The 18055-nt window shown below is 36.4% G+C and overlaps 1 pseudogene; it reads left to right on the forward strand.

The window, feature by feature from the left end:
- Nucleotides 1-17406, forward strand: LOC125806869 (uncharacterized; annotated as a pseudogene).
- Nucleotides 17407-18055: the final 649 nt, after the last annotated feature.

Genomic DNA, 18055 nt, shown 5'->3' on the forward strand with positions numbered 1-18055 from the left:
ATGCAAATATCCAACAACAGATCCTGCACATTCAATCTTGGCGAAAGGTCAGAGGAATCAAGAGCTATGAATAGTCTCGAAACGATTCAACCCTGCAGCGAGGAAATAAGAGCTTGTTTCCGTAGAGAAGAAGCTCTAAGGTACACACAACCTAACAAGGCTTTCTCATATACAGCTGTTGACGGAAAGAAGTCTGTTGTTGCTCCGCTAAAAAGGCGTGGAGGCAAACTATTCAAAAGGATTTGTCATTATGATATTCTTAAGAGGAATAGACCACCTTTTTTCACACTCCATTGTTTGGTATGAGATGCAGCGGCTAGATTGCCTGGAGGAGTTGGGACTAGAGAAGATTTTGAAGATGATTCGACATAAACTCTGAAATGAATTTTGTAAACTAAAGATTTAAAGACTTTCAGCTCTAAATTTTAATCATGTCTCTGTATTGCTGCATCTTTCTGGATATTTTTATGTTTAATATAAATATCATTAGTGCAAAAAAAGATGTGCTTGTTGATTTACTAATGCTTGTTAATTCCTAAAATCAAAACTTGAGAATCCACTAACTTCCTCAAATGGCCACTCAGGTTGATACATGTTTTGATATGCTTTATTTGAGTCGAGGGTCTATCAGAAATAATATCTCTACCTTCAAAAGTTAGGGGAAAGCTGCGTACACACCAACCTCACTAGATCCTACATGTCTGACTCAAGTTGATTCCTGGGACCCCCTTCCATGTCTGGTTTTCGGTGCAAAAAGATGGGTTTTTTTTTTCGGTTGAAGTTTTTTTTGTAGGAGATAAGATTTATGTTGAGTGATTTTATTGATATAAATGTGAGATAAATGGATTTACTACACAATTTCATCAACTTGTGTGACGATTTGAGAAATTTACCCCATGGCTAGTGAATTTTCGTTTTGAGCTATCTTTTGCTGTTTCGCATGACCTTTACCACTCTGAGTACAGAGTTAGCAGCGCCTGAAGCACTAATTTTCCTGGTTCATAAAGAAACAGGACAATGGAGTCACTCTGGACTTGTAAAATTTTGCAAAACTTGTATAGTTTTTGTCAGAACCTTAGTTTTTGCGAAGCAACTATTGGAATAATGGTTGAGCTTAAGCTCCCCTTAGCTTTGTAATTTTATTCATCAATATAGAGGTTTCACCATCATACGGTCATAATTTTTTTTTAAAAAAATGGGGTCACGAATGATGCCTATTCCAATAGAAACAAGCTTGCGCTCTCAACTAAAAACAGTTTTTAGCGTCAATAAATATGTACATCAACAAAGAGTGCTAAACCCTTTGCCAACATTAGTTAATTGTCATTGATCCAATGTTGCTATAGTCTTTTGTGGCATTTACAAAGAGGGCTAAAATGTAATTCTTCCTCCTCCTCCAAAACCTTGAAATGAACAAAACTCTCTCTTCTTCTTCCTACATTCAGCTTTGAAGCATCGATATAAATCATACCATCCATTAACAAGTTACTAGAGGTGAGATTTCTCATTATTTTCTTTGTTTTTCACTTTTGTTCGTCGCGTTTAAAGTTTTATCATGTGTTGAAGATCGATGATGATGATTCTTCATATATGTATTTAAGGGTTCAGTATTTGGCCCATCCTAATTTTGTGTGTTCACTTTGATTAAGTTGGAGATTAAGAATCTGATTGGAATTATTTTTGTTGTTTAAAATCTCCCAACGAGTTATCCCAAATATTTTTCCACATATAATCAACCATTTTGTTAATATATCATTGAAACCGTTATTTGTTTTAGTTGTTGGATTGAAAATTAAATATTCATGCATATTTAATAAATTTTTCCTAATATATAAATACATGATATTTTACCTAAAAATAGCTAAAAAGATTTAATTCCATCTCATCTCTTTCAGTATATTTTGTTTAGAATTGACTGATTTTGTCTTACCAGGATTGAATGAAAGTCTTTATTGAATTTTATCATTATTTCAGTTCTACTTAAAAGTTTCTACTAGTACTCCAAAATATTTGTTTTTACACCAAAATCACGGTCAAACACATATTTATAACAAATTAAATATTTTTCTTTTTAGATAAAGAAAAGTTTGACCTTTCAGAAGGTTGGTCAAACATGCTTTAACTTTTCGCTCGCTTTTAAAAAAATAAATTATAATTACATCCATGATTGGATGTACATTGTATATCTTCCAGCAAAAAGTTACACACTTTTCGCTCGCTTCTTCTCCTCAAGTACATTGGTATATTTTTTTATGCTTCGACTAAGAAATTGAGGTGCATTGAGAAGTTGGACACTATTAGATATTACAATTATATTTTTAAATTAAGCTGATTTTCAATGTTACTTTTGTTTATTTTATTAGGACATATATAGAAACTAAAGATGACAAAAAACACATCTGATGATATGCCGGAGAAGGAAGTCAATCGGGCTGCAAAGATTCTAATGCAAATAGCCAACAACAGATCATGCACGCCATTCAATCTTGGCGAATTGTCGGAGGAATCAAGAGCATTGAATAGTCTTTAAATGATTCACCTTTGTAGCAAGGAAATAAGAGTTTGTTTCCGTAGAGAAGAAGCTCTAAGGTACACACAACCTGTGAGAAGGCTTTCTCATATACAGCTGTTGACGGAAAGAAGTCTGTTGTTGCTCCGCTAAAAAGATTTTGTTCGCAATAACATCATTTGTAGATTTGGGATCCCCGAGTCAATTATTACAGATAATGGAGCTAATCTCAATAGTGGCTTGATGCATGAGATATATGAGAAGTTCAAAATTATTCACCGCAACTCCACTCCTTATCGACCTCAGATGAATGGAGCAGTTGAGGCCGCCAACAAAAATATTAAAAGGATATTGCGGAAGATGACAGATAACTACAAGCATTGGCACGAGAGTTTGTCCTTTTCCCTTCTTGGCTACCGCACCACAATCAGGACATCGACTGGGGCAACGCCTTATCTTTTGGTTTATGGAACAGAAGCAGTATTACCAATGGAAGTCGAAATACCATCTCTGAGGATCATCCAAGAAGCTGAGTTAAGTGATGCCAAGTGGACGCAAAGCCGGTATGAACAATTGATGCTCATTGATGAAAAAAGAATGAATGCAGTTTGTCACGGGCAACTTTATCAACACATAATGGCCAAAGCTTTCAACAAGAAAGTAAGATTGAGACAGTTTGAACCGGGACAATTGGTGTTGAAACGAATATTCCCGCACCAAGATGAAGCTAAGGGAAAGTTTGCACCTAATTGGCAAGGACCTTACATAGTTCACCGAGTACTGACTGGAGGAGCTTTGATTCTAGCAGAAATGGATGGCAAGATATGGCCAAAAGCTATCAATGCAGATGCGGTTAAGAGATACTACATCTAGAGGTTTCTATTTCATTTTCTTGTAATCTTTTTGTCATGTATTGGAAACTACGTCTTGACCTGATTCCCATGGCGGGATACGTAGGAAATCCACATCGGATTTGGTCCTTTAATAGGTTTTGCAAATTTCCTTTCTATGTAATATGAACTACGCTTGGCCTGATACCCTTGGTGGGATACGTAGGCGGCCTATATCGGCTTCGGTCACTTTATTCAATTTTTTTTTATTTCTCCATTTCTTTGTATAAGCGAACTACGTATGGCCTGATTCCGTTCGGATACGTAGGCAACCCGAGGAGGGTTCGGCCCCTTTATTTCAATTTTAATTGTATCCTTAGGTTATGTTTGGCTTGGTGCCATGATAGAATAGTGTGCAGCCTATAGAAGGTTTGGAATCATCACGACCAAAGGACAACGCATCTCTTTCGCAAAACTGGGACAATTTTTAAGGGGCATCATTGCAAGAAGATATCAAGATATTTGAAGAGTATATGGTCAATCGAATCATTCGACAGAAGAAATACTTCAGATAAAGGACGTTCGCTTTGTTTCATGACATGCCACAATTTGAAGTTCGACAAATTCTTGCTATATATATACGTATATAATTTTATCTTATTTTCAAATATGATTTTCAATCAAACGTTTCCTTTTTATTTATTTTCTTGTTATTCATTTAACCAAGATTTAGAATGGACAGAGGTTATGAGTCCAAGCAAAGCTGGAAGAAAGAAGTATGAAGAGCCAGACCTTCAAAGTCAACGCGAATCAACCTCCCCCAAAACTTATAATTTTTCTTTGAGTGTAGGTTTATCAGAATTACCAGAAGCTGAGAAGTCAATAACATTCATAGCATCGAAAGGACTATATGTCAAGTGGTTTGAGTTACTTACTTATAAATTTATAATTCGAAAACTTATAAGTAAAGCTTTATAAGTTTTCAAATGTGTTGATAACAAATATTATTTAATAAAACACATTGCGCATGATTTTGCTATGCATAAATGCCTTTAAATGCACAACACAAATGCTTTTAGATATTTCCAAGTGCACTGCACATTTGCTTCGAAATATTTTTCAAACGCACCGCACAAAAAGTTTCAGATTTTTAGCATGCATGCTTTCAAATAATTTAAACGCACTGCACAAATGCTTTCAAATATTTTCAAATGCACCGCACAAATGCTTCGCACAGATACATATTTTCAAATGCACTGCACAAATGCCTTCAATTATTTTCAAACGCACTGAACAAATGCTTCTAAATATTTCAAAAGCTTTATATTTCGCACAAATGCATATTTTCAAATGCACAAATACTTTCAAGTATTTAAAAGGAATCCTACATGGCTTTGTCGCTTTTCTAATGCATTGCACAAATGCTTTCAGTTGATTGCACATATGCTTTCAAATATACTGATGCTTTACCAGTCTGCATTGCTTTCAAAGACCTCCTTTTCATAAATCACATGGCTTAAAAAGTCGCATTTTTAAATCATTTGGCTAAAAGCCTCATATCCATAATTTATATGGTTAAGGCCTCATTTTCATTAATCATCGCCGAAAAGCATCATTTCTCATGAATCAGCGGCCTTAAACCCTTTTTCATAAATTTTGCAAGATTCATCTCATTAAATCATTTCGGTTCGCAAGGCCACATTTTCATAAATTCACACCCAGGAGGTGTTATTTCCTTGTGTTTATCACACCATGCTTTATGTTTAATATTATTTAACTGTTTCGTCAAGTTTGAGTTCTGCAGGAGCTTTAGCACAACGTGGAACTATTTCTAAGCAGCGAACTGGAGCAATTTGTTGGAGAGTCAAACTCACCAACAAAGGTCAAAGGTCTACCTCGAACTTCACTCTCAAATACTCTCCTTGATCTCAATACCCAATAACACCATAATTCGTACCGGGGCAAACTTTGATGCAGTTGTTGGTCGGGACAAAATTGGTTTCTAAGTCAACTTCTTTGCCCAAAAACTCTTACATCGTCTCTGGTCAAAGAGGGACAAGCTGTTGATGACCAATTTTGACCCTCCTTTCTTCTGATTTATTGTTTTCGAGCTTTTAATTTGATAACGTATAAAACTATCCTTTTCACAACTACTTTTACTACTACGACTATTTATCTTCTAAATTATATGTTTTATTATCGAAATTACTATTATCATTTATTAGACCTTCTTTTTATTAATCGATTGTTTTCACCTTATTTCAAGTTTTGCATTTTATTAAATCAATTATAAGTTCTTGTTTAGTATTCATATCTTATATTAGTATAAAGTCATAATATATTTTTATTTCATAAACTAGTAATTGTCATCTTATAATATTGGTTATTAATTTAGAAGCCCAAAAACTTTAAAAGAAGAAAAGAAAAGACCCAAACAAAATTCAGCCCAAGCTAGAATGTAACCCAACTTTGGCCCAAGAAGAAGCCCATTCTTACACTCCTCCTTCCACGTAAGCGCCACACGAACATCCACGTAAGCGCCACATAAGGCGCCAACGTTCCAAAACACATGCTTGCCATACGCCCTCACATGCCTCTCATTGATCAGCACACTCTTGCCACTTGTCTCCTCCTCATTGGTCAGTCAATTCAAAATTAAAGTCCTAGAATCCCAAATATCCTAAACTACCTATTCTACCCTCCTTTAATCCACCTAAAGTGACCTAAATACCCTTGGATTTCCCAAAAAACAATCTATTATCTTTCCTTTGGTGTCATCAGACGCTTCCCTCTCTTTCTTTAGCAAGGGAACTCTCTTTTGGCTTCATCTCCATTTTTGACAAATCTTGAGCTCCACTCCTCAAAATTTCAGATTTGGCTTGGCCATTTTCCAGCAAGTTTCCTTCTTCCCATGGCGTGTGGCAGAAGATCGTCTACTTTTACGTTCAAAAATGCGTCAGATCCTTACGCTTCAGTCAAGACTCACTATTTTGGTCATAAGAAATAAATCGCTTCTGAAAAATTTTCTGCCATGGTATGATGTTCGAAGTTCAAAGGAGTTTTGTGACTCGATTTTGAAATAAATCTTCCCGCCTAAAGAACCCTCGGAACCTTAGCTTTTTACTCTATAAATGCGAGCCTTAAGCATCCGTTTTGAGGGGGGCTTTTTGGAGATAATTTTTAGTCAAATATTGTATAACCAAACTGCTGCAAAACATCTCTGTTACTCTGGAAAATATTCAGCTTCTTATTGTTTCGTTGTCTCCGGAGTCTTGCGCGTGGACGAGTGTGAAGTAGTTCGAGTTTCAGTGTAGATCTTTGATCAAGGACTCTAGTTTGCTGCTCCGAAACAGGTGAAAATGCTATCTTATTCTTTTACTTTATAATATTTGCTTTTCTCCATTTTTATCTGTAAGGCATGATTTTGTTTGTGTGAACATATGCTTTAGACATTTTAATCCATGTATTAAGATCGTATGAATATGTTTTGTTGAGATTTCTATGGAGATGTCCTTACATCAGCAACCTGTGTTAGTTTTTCTTTTAATCTATTTATGCATTTTGTATAGTTATAAGTTTGACGTTTAACTTTTAATCGGAGATAATTTTCTTTGTTTCAACTCTGCAAATGATCACGAAATAATTATATAGCAAGCCAAAATGTTATTTTTTGATCTTAGCATGAACAGATTTTTGACTAACAGTTTCCTATTGAAAAAATACATAAGTTTTCGCCTATTTATATAATGTGTTAGATTTATTGATTTTATTTTATTTTTATTTAAAGGAGTGGATTCGAGTTAGTAAATGATGTCTATTTATATGAAAACTTTTTTTTTACTTGATTACTATGGTCCATTTGAACGTTTTTTTTTTGTGTTCTAAAGAAGTTTGCTCCATAACTTTCTTTTATTTTGCATAGGGTTTGAGTTGTCTCACTAGTGAAGTTATTTTTTAGCTTTCGATATACTTACTGTGATGTATTGTATATTTATATACCTTATGAATTTTTTTTTTGTGATGAGCATGATCCTATATGTATTGGTGTTGATTTGTTTTTCTTTTATGTTCATCTAAAATTAAATGCTCTTCTTCTAATGTTTGCTTCTTCTTTCTTATTTCACATGGTTTGCCGGAGCTCGCAATGAGTCTCAAACGAGACTCCACGTTGTTGTAGAACGAGTATACTTGCATTTCGCCCTTCAAGCATGTCTCTTGTCCTCCTCCTACATACCTAAATGGGGAAAGAGAAAGCGATGTCCATTATTCATCTCTTTTACTCTCTCCTATCCGAAGAAAATGAAGCGAGAGTGGATGAAATATCTCTATATCTTGTTTTTCTATCTTTGTTCCTTTATTTTGTTTGCCGTTAATTATGTTATGTAGTTTGCTGCACTTATCTGCTTTTATTGTGTTTTTATTTCTTTTGATTTCATTGATAAAGAATTGGGCTTAGAACACTTGAACCTTAGAAAGGTAGTTTGTGATATGTAGTTTCCTCTCTTGAGTAGATATGCATATATGGTTACTAACCAATTGTTTTTTTTCTTTGTTTCTTATTTTATCTGTTCTATAAAGAGTAAAGCCAAAATATGGATTTGTTTAGCATAAAAAATGTAATTTTCAGAAAGTTCAAAAGTGCAGATTTTATGTGCAAAGAGACAGTTTTCCTAATGGCAAAAATGCAAATTTTAGTGAAAATATACAGCTTTTAAAGAGTCTAAAAAAAATCAGTTTCGAAGTCCAAAAACGTACATATTTTGAACCCTTAAAATGTAGATTTTTGAGAAATAAAATACAACTTTAATAGCTTTGTGTGCAGATTTTTTTTTTAGGCCTCAAATGCACCCCCTTTATCATCTTTTATGGTTTGAATTTATTTGAAAAAAATGCAGCATCTTTTGAGACTTAAACATAGTTTTTATGAACTCTAGAGTGCAGATTTTCTTGGCAAAAAAAAAATACAGAACTTAAGAGTGCATTCCCACCCCTTTAACAACCTTTCTTTTTACGTAAAAAAAAAGATATTTATTTATTTTTAACCCAAACATGCTTTCTTTATTATTTATTTTTTACTAATTCTCTGTTTTTATATGCAACATTCTTGTGCATTCTCATACCACTTTTTCATCATGATACATCATTCATAAGCATATACCCTTTTTATATATATAAAATGCATATATGCATTTCTCACGCATTATAACTTTAAAATGCTTTTTTTTTTTAATCATTTTTTCTCAAAAAGTAATCCTTTTCTACACCCCCTAGAAAATCGATTAAAATTGAAATAGATAATCTCTTTGTTATAAACCTAAGTTTGGCCGGTTAATAGTTTTAAAACTAATCTTAAAGGATGCCTTACCCCTTCCCTTTAGGATAAATTAGAACTCTTACCTGGAATCACATAAGTTAGTAGACCTTAATTGAAGTCAATTTTAGCATTACATAGTTAAAATTTAGGTATCCTAATTTACCTTAAAAATAATTAGGTGGCGACTTCTCAAGTTAATTAATTTGGAAATCACCAATATGTTGTACACGTTTTGACCTCGAGTTATATTCTAGGTGTTTTGATGATCCTCACAAATGCAGGGACCTGATCCCTGGCAGAGTGCTCTCGTCTAGATACAAATGGAGTACATATGTAAAGTTGTCATGTCAGGTGGTAGGTGAAAAATGCAGTGTCTTACACCAATAGGAAGAGCGGACGAGATCGTATGTTTCAGTGTCTCACAAATGCAGGGTCCTGATCCCAGGCAGAGTTCTCTCGTCCAGATCTATAGTGGGTACGGTTGTAAAGCTGTCGTGTCAGAGGTTGGTGAGGCGTCAGCGTACTACACCAATCAAAACGGACGAGGGTGTTTGTCCAACGGGTAATAACTCTTTATGGTTGATATTTTCTACATGACAAACAACATATTTAATTCATTCATCCTAAGAAGGAAGTCAGCCAACAAGCCTTTTCAAGAACCCACAAAGAAGTTTACAAGGGACCTGGTCCCTGCAAGACTGCGATATGAAAAGGTGACAAGACAGCTGTCAGAAAAGCTGCCACCTTTGATGTGGTAGGTGCACAACTATTCTAAACAGCAGGCCTTCAACCAATAGGATTGTTTCAACGAGTTTGTGTTGATTTATATTATCTTTTTCCAAAATACACAAACTCAAGATTCGGCAAACTAAATTTGGATTTTCTCTCAAAATTCATAAGCTTGAAAAGAAGGCCATCTTCAAGGAAGAACATTGCTCAACTCAAGAAAGGGACCTGATAGAGTGAAGAAGAGTCTTTGTTGTACGTAAGAGCTTTGTGTCTCATGTGCTTACATTGTAAATTTGATCCTAATTTTTAAAGGATTCAGATCTTCTTTCGGTTTCTAAAAGTCTAATTCATCTAGAGTTACGTGATTTAGTGGGAAACATTATTGTTCCTTAGTCAAAATCTAAATCGTCCAGAGAGTGGTGGTTTAGTGGGCGGTGTGGTATCCGCTTAGAAAATTCTATATTAATTGGTGAGGGTTAGTATAGTGGGCAGTGTTGTATCTGCTCTGGCTCAGCTAAGTGATATGAGATATTACTTGGTGTGGAGATTAGCAGGCTAATCTCATTTTGTAAACTGGCTTTTCCTTTTGCTTGGAGAAGATTAGTGGAAGCAGTTTGAAAAGTCCTATTGAGAGCATGTCGTGGTTTTACTCCCTTGAGCAAGGAGGTTTCCACGTAAAGTTGCTTGTCAATCTTTACTTTCAGCATTTGTTCTTTACTGTCTAATATTATAACTGTGTTGAGGACCTGGTCCCATCGATACTCGTGGACGCATACATTCCAACAAGTGGTATCAGAGTTTGACTTTTCTATCTGGTTAACACCAAAAAAAGAAAATATCTTAAAGGAATGACTGCACCACTAAACAGGCAGAGAAGTCAGTCTTCCACAAAACCTCATCTTCTTGATGGTCAGTTCTATAGACATTGGAAGATTCGGATGAGAGACTATCTCATGACTGAGGATATTGAAGTGTGAGACGTGATATGTGAAGGTCCTTATGTGCCAACTATGGAAGTTAAGGTTGGAGAGATAACAAGAGTCATTCCTAAAACTAGAAAACAGTATAATGACTCTGACAAACAACTAGTTCAGAAATATCACAAAGCAAGAAAGCTACTGATATGTGGCCTTAGTGTAAATGAATACGATCTGATCTCATCTTGTGAATCAGCCAAGGAAATCTGGGATCTGTTGAGAACAACTTATGAGGGCACTGAGGAAATAAAAAAATCTAAGCTAGATCTCTTTATCACTCAGTTTGAAGGTTTCACCATGAAAGAAGGTGAACCCATTCATGAAATACGCACCAGATTCTCCACCATTATAGATGAGCTCATGTTCCTTGAAGAACCAGTCCCTGTTGCCAAACAATTCTCTAAGATACTAGAAATTCTTCCTAGATCTTGGACAAATGATTTTGTGACTGAAAATGAGACAAGAGAACCTGATGTAATGACGATGTATACACTATTTGAGCATCTTCAAGTTCATGAGATGCATAGAAAAGGGCAGGGTCTCTTTCTTAAGGGCAAAGACAAGAGGACATATCTGATTGATGAGGCCGATCAGAAGAAAGAAAATCATGACAAGGCTACCAGCTCAAGTGAAGTGTATGGCAAGTGCGATCTACCAGGTCACTCCGTTGGAAACTGTCCTATGCACAAAGCTGACCACATGGAATCTGTCAAGAATGAAGAAGGTAAAGACAAAGAGGGGGACCAGGTCCGTGACAAGCTAAGCAGAAGAGAAGCCTTTTTCCAGGCACTGAAGAAAGATGTGGCTGCATGGGAAATTTCCTAAAGTGATTCAGATGATTCTGAGCACTTTAATGATGCTTTCATGGGAAAGTCAGATGAGGAGGATGCTGATGAAAAGGTAACCCTATCATATTTCAAGCAAAACTTGAATACCTTTTCTACCAGTAAATTGAGAAAACTAGTTGTTGTATTACTTGATGTGATAAGTACGCTAACAACTGAGGATGTTCTCGTAAATAATAACCTAGATATCTCTCGAGATGGAAAAATTGCTTTAGTTCCCCAAATATCTGATATTGAAAATCAAATGGTTATTCTAGAAGCTGAAAATCTAGAATTGAAGGAAAAGATAAAGGGGGTAACTAATACAATTTTGAAAGGAAAAAACGAGGCAAATAGCTTGCAACTGGAGCTTGAAAATAAGCTGCATACTGCTGAAATGAAGATGAAATTGGCTTTGGAAAGAAATTTTGAGTTGGAGAGGGACCTGATCCGTGTAAAAGAGGAACTTCAAAAATCCCTCAAATGGACCAATTCCTCTAAGATCCTTACAGATCTAATTGGTCAAGGAAACAACAGTTGAAGATGGTTGGGCTCTGAGAAGATAGATCCCCCATACAATCCTCACAAAAAATCTGTTTCTGATGCTGATAATCTGTTGTGTGTGTATTGTGGTCGAGATGGACATCTTAGAAATGATTGTCCTGTTCTGAAAAAATATGGAGAAAGCTCATCAAACTATTCCCAACAAAGGAATAGACTGAAAAAGGGACCTGGTCCTGCTTATCGATCTAAGTTGAAGAAAACTAGTCTGCCTCACTGGACAAAAGACTTTCTTATCACACCGTTAACTGCGTACTGGGAACTCCGTCTCAAATGGATTCCCAAGGCTAACAAGTGATTAGCAATGCAAGTAAGAGGAAGTAGTAACAGTCAGTGGTTGTTCATGAATAACGGATGCTCAAAACACGTGACTGGGAAAACTGAAAACTTCCTCTCTCAAAAGACACTTCAGTGTGGAGGTGTCTCTTTTGGCAATGGCAAGAAATTGTACATTTTTTGTGTAGGTTGGACTTGAAAGTCCGTGGAACATTCTTGTGAAAGCTGTGTACTATGTCAATGGGTTGAAGTACAATCTTCTAAGTGTTTCAAAAATTTGTGATGAACAGAAACGAAATCAAGCTCTTGTGAGATAATTGTGTTGTCACAAACTTGCTCTCTCGGATGATGATCTTGACAGAAAAGAGATGCAAGAACATGTATATTGCGGATCTGAATGCTGCTCGTGGTGACTGCCTAACTTGCCTCAATGCTCAAGGTAAGAATGCTGAGGTATGACACAAAAGACGTGCTCATGTGAGTGATTCTCCACTGCACAAACTTTTGTCAAAGGACCTGGTCCTCGGTCTTCTCAAAATGAAATTTGCAGATGATAAATGTTGTGACGATGGTGTTGAAGAGAAGCAGATCAGACCATCCTTCAGGTGGTATAAACAGACTTTTTATCTTTCAAAGGACTTTCGGGCTGAAATGGTGAATAGTACATGTTTTGTGACCAAAATGATGATATTTGAGAAGTGTAATCTCAATGATGTTGAAAGATTACTTGTGGGATACTCTTCCTCCAGCAAGGTTTATCCGGTGTTTAAAAAAATATGTGCATTGAAAAAGATGTTCATGTGATTTTTGATGAGTCTTGAAGAATTTAGAAGTAAGTTGCAAAACAAAGAAAATTGTGAGATGGAAAAGATGTTTCAGATTCAGAGAGATGATCTAAACCGTGAGCTTGCTGAAGAACATCATCCTCATGAATCCAGCAACCCCAAAGAAGCTGATGCAGATGATGAACCTGATGAAAGACCCGGTCCGTTAGATAGTGTTGAACAAAAATGACTCATTTCAAACTGATAATGTGAATTCTGACGGTGAGAATGAAGAAGCTGATCAAGCTCAGTTTGAAAGAAGCAAAGTATGACACTTGGTTCCCCAACAAGCTGATAGGTTATCCAAGTTCCTCCTCAACAATGGCTTCAAAAGAGCTAAAATTGTCAAAAACCCTCTTGTTGAAATCACAAGGAAAGAAATTGCTGATTATTCAAGTACATACTGATGATGTCATCTTTGAAGCAACCTTTAAGGTGTTGTATGAAGAGTTTGTTACACTCATGAATAATGAGTTTTGAAGTGAACAAAATGGAAGAATTAAATTTCTTCTTGGAGCTGTAGATCAAGCAAACCTCTAAAGGTATCCTCCGGTGTCAAGAAAAGTACATCAATGAGTTGCATGGCTTAACATGCTTGAAGTCAAGACAATGTTAAGGAGGGGTAATTTCATAATGAAGTTTTGCAAAATGGAAGATCAAGTGGCTGACTTCTTCACTGTAGCCCTAAGCAAGGACCAGTTGTATACTCTCATAGGAAGATAGCTACAGAGAAGAAGATAGCACAACGTTCAAGGCAATTGATGTCTGATCAAAGACAGGGATCTGGTACCAGTTCAGAGAAGCTGCTAAAAAAAGTTTCATGTTATGGATGCCTAGGTAATTCATACTCCCATGGGCACTATCTTGAAGTTGGATGTTGATGAACCTGGTTCAAAGATTCCATTCTTATACAAAGGAATCACATTTGAAGGCTGCTGAGAGAATCTTGAGACATTTACAGATGACAGGGGACCCGGTTCTATTCTGTCCATCAGGAGACATTTGATTTGGAGTACATGGTGATGCTGATTATGCTGGGTGTCAAGTTGATGGAAAGAGTACCTCAGGAGTGACTTATGATATAGGTTGATCTCTCACTCATGGGGAACTAAAAGGCAAGATTCAGTTGCTCTTTCATCAACTGAGGCAGAGAATGTAGCAAGTGCAACTTGATATGATCAATTCTTATAAATCAAGCAGCAACTTGAAGCTCTTAGAAGACCTGACTGAGATGATCAAACTGAAGTTGGGAATGCTGAAACTGGCTTGAATGGATCTTGCCTGAAGCAATCAACTCTCTCATGACTATGCAAAGGGAGCAGGTATCCTTGTTTTTTCAGTTATGCATGTTTTAGGAAGTTCAGTCTTATAACTTTTGTAGGTATAAACATATGACAAAAGGGCTGAAGGAAAAAGGAGGTCATGACAGATCTAGGCTATCACATTCAAACTATAGAGAGGGACCTGGTCCGTTCTCGAAGGTTAGCAATCTTAACATTGCAGTTTGAATTATGCATGAGAACCGTTGCAATTGCCACATGTCTGTCATTCAGGTATTTCACCGTTATCCCATCATTTGAGTACCAAAATGATACTTCTTTTCTCTTCCTTTATACTCTATACTTCTTTTCAAATCCCCATCCAAAATCAGAAATTTTCAGAACCTTTTTTCTACTTTCTCAAAAAACACTTCAAATGTGTAAACCCTCTGCTCCTACTGGAGAATTTTCTGATGAAGATGTTTTTAAGTGTGAAGAGGGACCAGGTCCTACAAGAAAAAATGAGATGGTGAGAAAGATGATGTTCAAAAAAGAAGTTGATATTCTGAGAACTAAAGTATTCTGAATATGAGGGTGTCTGATTCAAAAAAAAAAATATAAATTGAAATTCTCTTTTTGGTTCCTCAATTATTATCTATTCATCTCGAAAGCCTTGAGTAAGTTTGATTTTATCAATCTTTTTGTTATGTGAAACTCAGGCTAGTGTTGGAAGCTATAAAAGTTGATCTTGCTAACAGGAATACTGAAATGGTTTGCCTAAAGGCTCAGCTTCTGAAATAGCACTATCCGAGGGACCAGGTTGAAGAAAGAAAAAAAAACTGGCAGCGTTGAAGGTTCAACATGGAGCCTGGGCAGCAAATCATGCTGAACTTCAAGAGATATTCTGAAAAATCATGCTAAGGGATATGATCTTCTAGCTCTATTTTTTAAATCCCTTGCTTCTAAGTCATCCCCTCTCTTCCTAAACTCCCGTGTCAGTCCTTCTTGTTTTCTATCGGAACTCAGTGGGCAGTGTTTTGGTTCTCATTTGTAATAATATGTGCAATGCTTTGATTGCCGATCTTTTGTGTATGAATGAAATAATGTCTTGTTTCTACTAACTTGTCTCATTAGTTTATGCATTTTTACTCATGCTCAGTGTTGCCCAAGTGGCCATGAATTTACTTGAACTGCCTTTCTGTCAACTTGGTTTACTGCTTTAACCCTTTTTTATGATGTCAAAAGGGGGAAAATTGTTAAGGTATGAGAGATCAATGATGTTAGTTACTTTGAGGAGGACCTGGTCCTACCGATAGGGGGAAGAAGTTGTTTGTCATCATAAAAAAAAAAGTGAAAATGCTATTTTGATGTTTTGATGATTTGACAAACTTCGGGGATGATGAAAATCCGGTTACCTAAGGAGCTCTTGTTGAAAGGGGGAACGGGTGAAAAAGTTTGTCATCATCAAAAAAGGAAAATGCTAGTTTGATGTTTTGATGATTTGACAAACTTCGGGGATAATGAAACTCCAATTACCCGAAGAGGTCTTGTTGATAGAGGGAACTGGTGAATAAGTATGTTATCATCAAAAAGGGGGAAAATGTTAGTTCGAAGCTGATATGAGATGTTAATTCGAAGTTGATATGAAGTTTTGACGATTTAACAAACTTATCGATCTAACAAGGAACCATATCCTTGTTATTGGGACTGCTGACAGGGAAAAGAAGGAATAAACTTAGTGGGAGGAATATTTGTGTGTAATCATCAAAAAGGGAGAAAATGTTATATTCTAGGTGTTTTGATGATCCTCACAAATGCAGGGACCTGGTCCCTGGCAGAGTGTTCTCGTCCAGATACAGATGGAGTACATCTTTAAAGTTGTCATGTCAGGTGGTAGGTGAAAAATGCAGTGTCCTACACCAATAGCAATAGCGGACGAGATTGTATGTTTCAATGTCTCACAAATGCAGGGTCCTGATCCCAGGCAGAGTTCTCTCGTCCAGATCTATAATGGGGTACGGTTGTAAAGCTGTTGTGTCAGAGGTTGGTGAGGCGTTAGCGTACTACACCAATCAAAATGGACGAGGGTGTTTGTCCAACGGGTAATAACTCTTTATGGTTGATATTTTCTACATGACAAACAACATATTAAATTCATTCATCTTAAGAAGGAAGTCAGCCAGCAAACCTTTTCAAGAACCCACAAAGAAGTTTGCAAGGGACTTGGTCCCTGCAAGACTGCAATATAAAAAGGTTACAAGACAGCTGTCAGAAAAGCTGCCACCTCTGATGTGGTAGGTGCACAACTTTTCTAAACAACAGGCCTTCAGCCAATAGGATTGTTTAAACGAGTTTGTGTTGATTTATATTATCTCTTTCCAAAATACACAAACTCAAGATTTGGCAAACTAAATTTGGATTTTCTCTCAAAATTCATAAGCTTGAAAAGAAGGCCATCTTCAAGGAAGAACATTGCTCAACTCAAGAAAGGGACCTGATAGAGTGAAGAAGAGTCTTTGTTGTACTTAAGAGCTTTGTATCTTATGTGTTTACATTGTAAATCTGATCCTAATCTATAAATGATTCATATCTTCTTTCGATTTCTAAAAGTCTAAGTCATCTAGAGTTACGTGATTTAGTGGGCAACATTATTGTTGCTTAGTCAAAATCTAAATCGTCCAGAGAGTGGTGGTTTAGTGGGCGGTGTGGTATCCGCTTAGAAAATTCTATATTAATCGGTGAGGGTTAGTATAGTGGGCAGTGTTGTATCTGCTCTGGCTAAGCTAAGTGATATGAGATATTACTTAGTGTGGAGATGAGCAGGCTAATCTCATTTTGTAAACTGGCTTTTACTTTTGCTTGGAGAAGATTAGTGGAAGCAGTTTGAAAAGTCCTGTTGAGAACATGTCGTGGTTTTACTCCCTTGAGCAAGGAGGTTTCCACGTAAAGTTGCTTGTCAATCTTTACTGTCAGCATTTGTTCTTTACTGTCTAAAATTGTAACTATGTTGAGGACCTGGTCCCATCGATAGTCGTGGATGCATACATTCCAACAGTAAGAGATGCAACGGCTGGATTACCTGGAGGAGTTGGGACTAGAGATGATGTTTGTGTTTTGGCAAGGGACTCACAATTCATCGTTGAGAACATCTCCAATTCACGACTTAGCAAAGCTGTAAAAGGAGGGTTGGACCGTCTGCACTGTGAAGACGATCCGTGTGTAAAATATGAGATGGGAAGGCATCGGTGGACTTATCTGCATGGAGATAGAAAGGTAGAAGATTTTGAAGATGATTCGACATAAACTCTGAAATGAATTTTATAAACTAAAGATTAAAGACTTTCAGCTTTAAATTTTAATCATGTCTTTGTATTGCTGCATCTCTGGATATTTTTATGTTTAATATAAATATCATTAGTTCAAAAGAAGATGTGCTTATTGGTTTACTAATGCTTGTTAGTTCCTAAAATCAAATGGTCCAATAAATTGAGAATCCACTAACTTCCTCAAATGTCCACTCCGGTTGATTTATTTGAGCAGAGGGTCTATTAGAAATAATATCTCTATCTTCAAAAGGTAGGGGAAGCTGCGTACACACCAACCACCATAGATCCTACTTGTGGGATTTCACTGGGTCTGGGTATGTTGTTGCTGGCCCACTCAAGTTGATTCCTGGCCCCCTTCCATGTCAGATTTCTGGTGCAAGAAGGTGGTATTTTCGATTGGTGTTTTTTTTAGCAGACAAGATTTAGGTTGAGGGATTTTATTGATATAAAGGCAAGATAAATGTCTTTACTACACAATTTCATCAACATGAGTGAGAATTTGAGAAATTTACCCCTTGACTGGTGAATTTTTCTTTTGAGCTATCTTTCGCATGACGTTTACCACTATACAAGCACTAGTCGAATCAAGCTCGGAAGTACAGTGTTAGCACTAATTTTCCTGGTTC

Source organism: Solanum verrucosum, unplaced genomic scaffold, assembly GCF_900185275.1.
Source record: "Solanum verrucosum unplaced genomic scaffold, falcon-dt-bn FXZP01000196.1, whole genome shotgun sequence".
Taxonomy (NCBI): domain Eukaryota; kingdom Viridiplantae; phylum Streptophyta; class Magnoliopsida; order Solanales; family Solanaceae; genus Solanum; species Solanum verrucosum.